This window comes from Peromyscus maniculatus, chromosome 13 (genome assembly GCF_049852395.1).
Source record: "Peromyscus maniculatus bairdii isolate BWxNUB_F1_BW_parent chromosome 13, HU_Pman_BW_mat_3.1, whole genome shotgun sequence".
In the NCBI taxonomy this organism is placed as follows: Eukaryota; Metazoa; Chordata; class Mammalia; order Rodentia; family Cricetidae; genus Peromyscus; species Peromyscus maniculatus.
The window spans coordinates 12,889,369-12,893,651 of NC_134864.1; the positions used below are offsets into that span (position 1 = coordinate 12,889,369).

The following is a 4,283-nucleotide window of genomic DNA, read 5'->3' on the forward strand; positions in this document are numbered from 1 at the left end:
TAGAGTGCATAGTTGAGCTTAACAAGAATCCAGAATCCGAGAAGTGTTTACTACAGAGACCACAGAGGCTGGCTTAGACAAACAAAGGCACTATATGAAATCTAGACCTAAGCCTTATAACACATCTTGACTTAAAGGCCTTGGTTTTCTATTTCAAGTCTTAGTACCTCACACCTTACAAAAGAAAAGGTGTCTTTTCATCATTTTGATTTTAAACATAGAGAGAGGAGCCTTTACAGAAATCATCAAACCTCTCCAAAGTCTTAGTTGAGAATAACATTTTTCTTCTGTTTGCTCATTGTAATGAAGAAGAGGAGAATGAGGTCAGAAAAGTATAGGTCATGAGATTTGGAGTCAAACATCAGAGATACTGAAGAGATCACCTGGGTAGACTGGGGGTGGGTGGGAATGGGAACATGAGGGATCAGGTTGGGGAGTGGATGGAGGGGGAGAGTACTAAAAGAGATGTCTTGATATGGGGGCATTTGAGGGTTAGGTAGAAACCTGATGCAAAGGAAATCACAAATCTACAAGTATGACCCCAGCTAAGACTCCTAGCAATTGTGGAGAGGGTGCCTGAACTGGCCATCTACTGTAATCAGATTGGTGACTACCTCAATTGTCATGAGAGAGCATTTATCCAGTAATTGATGGAAACAGATGCAGAGATCCACAGCCCACCACTGGGCCAAGCTCAGGGAATCCTGTTGAAGACAAGGAGGAAGGATTGTGTGAACCAACAGGGTCAAGGTCATCACAAAGGAACCCACAGAAACAACTAACCTGGACTCACAGGAGCTCACAGAGCCTCAATTGACAGATAGGGAGCCTGTACTAGGCCCTCTACACATGAGTTACAGTTATATAGCTTAGTCTACTTGTAGGACTCCTAATCATGGGAGCAGGAGCTATCCCTAATACTTTGGCTGGCTTTTGGTAACTATTCCTCACATTGGGTTGCTTTGCCACGCCTTAATAAAAAGGGAGGAGCTTAATCTCACCTCAACTTGATATGCCATGCTTTGTTGACACCCATGGGAGGCCTGTCCCTTTCTGAACAAAGACAGAAGAGTAGTGGATTGTGTAGCAGGCAGAGGGGAAGTGGGAAGGAAGGGATGGGAGGAGTGATAGGAATTTCAACCATGCCCCACGGTCATTAATACCCTGCAGGACACTTAGTGATCTCCACCTAGTCATTTCCGGGTCATATGTCCTGTGTAACCCATGCCGCATGGTTACACAGTCTCATAGTCTGGAGGAGGTGACTGCATGGGCCTGTGTGCACAGGTGTGTCCTGGCATTTATAAGGCGGCATCATGTTCCCCTGGTCTCTTTTTCTCGCAGGTGTCCTTCCACAGGCCTGATCAGATCTATCCCTTTTTCTTTGTCTCGATAAAACTCTTGTTTAGTGGATTCTGTCATGTGACATGACTTTACCTTTGGGGCAAGAGCACTGAAAAAAAAAAAAAAAACCCATCAAAGAAAGGAGGTATGGAAAACCACAGTCAGAATGTAAAATAAATGAATAAATTTAATTAAAAAAAGAAAAAGAGCCGGGCAGTGGTGGCGCACACCTTTAATCCCAGCACTCGGGAGGCAGAGCCAGACGGATCTTTGTGAGTTTGAGGCCAGCCTGGTCTACAGAGCAAGATCCAGGAAAGGCGCAAAGCTACACAGAGAACACCTGTCTCAAAAAACCAAAAAAAAAAAAAAAAGAGAAAAAAAAAGAAAAAAAAAAACAAAAAACAAAAAAACACCGCCAACAACAACAACAACAAGCCACTTCGCTCCAAAATCATTTTTAATGGAAGAGCTTTAAAGTCCACAGTGATTATTGTTAAGCTACAATATCAAGGGAAGGAAAATGTCCCGAATTACTTGTAATATAAGCCTACTACCTCAGAGACATGCCACTGATGTTCCCCATCATAACAGACACAATTGCTGCTCACAGCACCATCATTCTCTTCTCTCACAGCCTCTCCTTGGTGTGCAGTTCAAGAACTAGGACTTTATCTTTTTTCTAGATTTTCACATAATATAGAGTGCATCGGGGTTGAGATAGTTTGAATTAGTCTGCATTATATGCCCTACTAACAAGAATAAACAGAACCTGGTAAGCAGATATAAATGGTTGAATGTTTGTTAAATGTATTGATGAAGAGTTACCACAGAAACAAAAACCTGACAAAACTTTATTTTAAAAATAAATAGTTATCATTTAAGTCTCTTTTGCTAAAACATAAAAACATTATATATATATGTATATATGTGTGTGTGTATATATATATACATATATACATATATATATATATATATATATATATATATATATATATATAAATTTAAGTGCAGCATGAGATAAAAAGTATCTTCAGAAGTAGTGAATTGAGAGTGCCGCAGTTGCCGCCAGCTCGGGGATTTCTGGCTCTTTTCTCTTCGCCTTAAATTCGGGTGTCTTTTACGAATAATCAAAAGCAGCAAAAACCTACGCTATCAGGCCAGCGTTTTAAAACCGGAAAAAGAGATAAAAAGAGAGTTTTGACCCTACTCGGTTTCAAGACTGTATTATTCAAGGCTTAACTGAAACTGGTACTGATTTGGGAGCAGTGGCTAAGTTTCTTGATGCTTCTGGAGCAAAACTTGACTACCGCCGCTATGCAGAGACAATCTTTGACATCCTGGTGGCTGGCGGAATGCTGGCCCCAGGTGGTACACTCGCAGATGACATGAGGCTCACAGATGTCTGTATGTTTGCAGCACAAGAAGACCTAGAGACCATGCAAGCATTTGCTCAGGTTTTTAACAAGTTAATAAGGCGCTACAAATAGCTGGAGAAAGATTTTGAAGATGAAGTTAAAAAGTTATTGTTCTTCCTTCCTAAAGGGGTTTTCAGAGTCGGAGAGGAACAAGCTCGCCATATTGACCGGGGTTCTTCTGGCTAATGGAACACTCAATGCGTCCATCCTTAACAGCCTTTACAATGAGAACTTGGTTAAAGAAGGGGCTTCAGCAGCATTTGCTGTAAAGCTCTTTAAATCATGGATAAATGAGAAAGACATCAATGTAGGTGCTGCAAGTCTCCGGAAAGTCAGCATGGACAACAGACTGATGGAGCTGTTCCCTGCCAATAAGCAAAGCGTCGAGCACTTTACCAAGTATTTCACTGAGGCAGGCTTGAAGGAGCTTTTGGAGTACGTCCGCAACCAGCAGACAGACCATCGGGACTCGGAAGGAGCTCCAGAAAGAGCTTCAGGAGCACATGTCCCGTGGGGATCCATTCAAGGACATAATTTTGTATGTCAAGGAAGAGATGAAAAAAATAACATGCCCGAACCGGTGGTCATTGGGATAGTCTGGTCAAGTGTGATGAGCACCGTGGAGTGGAACAAAAAGGAGGAGCTTGTAGCAGAACAAGCCATCAAGTTCTTGAAGCAATACAGCCCCCTGCTCGCTGCCTTCACCACTCAGGGTCAGTCTGAGCTGACCCTGTTACTGAAGATTCAGGAGTACTGCAATGACAACATTCACTTCATGAAAGCCTTCCAGAAAATTGTGGTGCTTTTTTTTTTAATAAAGCTGAAGTCCTTTTTTATAAAGTGAAGAGCCCATTCTGAAGTGGTATAAAGATGCACACGTTGCAAAGGGGAAAAGTGTCTTCCTGGGGCAGATGAAGAAATTTGCAGAATGGCTCAAAAATGCTGAAGAGGAATCTGAGTCTGAAGTTGAAGAAGGTGACTGAATTTTGAAACAACATCCTCAGTAAAGCAAACAGGAGTTGTAGATAAAATGTCATGTCTCATTGTGTCCTGGTTCTTACATCTCCCTGTGGGCGCCATGGGCCCTGGCCCCCGACTGGGAGTGGCTGCGGCCTTGCTTGCTTGACCTTGATCAGATGTCCTCCCTATTCAGATTCCCTGCCGGTGTCCACCCTTCTGAATGCTAAGGGAAGTTCCTTGTGTCCTCCCTATTCAGATTCCCTGCCGGTATCCACCCTTCTGAATGCTTAAGGGAAGTTCCTTGTTGTGTATCCTGCATTTTGGGCGTTAACTACTTAGATGCAAGAATATAGAACATTGGGTCTGGAATGTAGACCATTGACAGCGAACTTCTGCCCTCCGGGGGTTCCTCCATTTGTGCTGTAAGCCTGTACGTATTTAAGGTTTCTTCCCTCTTTCAATAAACGGCATTCGACATCCAATCGTAAGGATGACCCGCTGTCTCTTGTTTCTATTTTTTAATCCGCAGCCCTTCGCTTGGACATGGTGAATGGTTATCGGTAA

General features: G+C 42.8%; 1 pseudogene; it reads left to right on the forward strand.

Annotated features, from left to right (window-relative positions):
• Nucleotides 1-2,729: 2,729 nt before the first annotated feature.
• Nucleotides 2,730-3,790, forward strand: LOC102914259 (eIF5-mimic protein 2 pseudogene; annotated as a pseudogene).
• The last annotated feature ends 493 nt before the right edge of the window (nucleotides 3,791-4,283 follow it).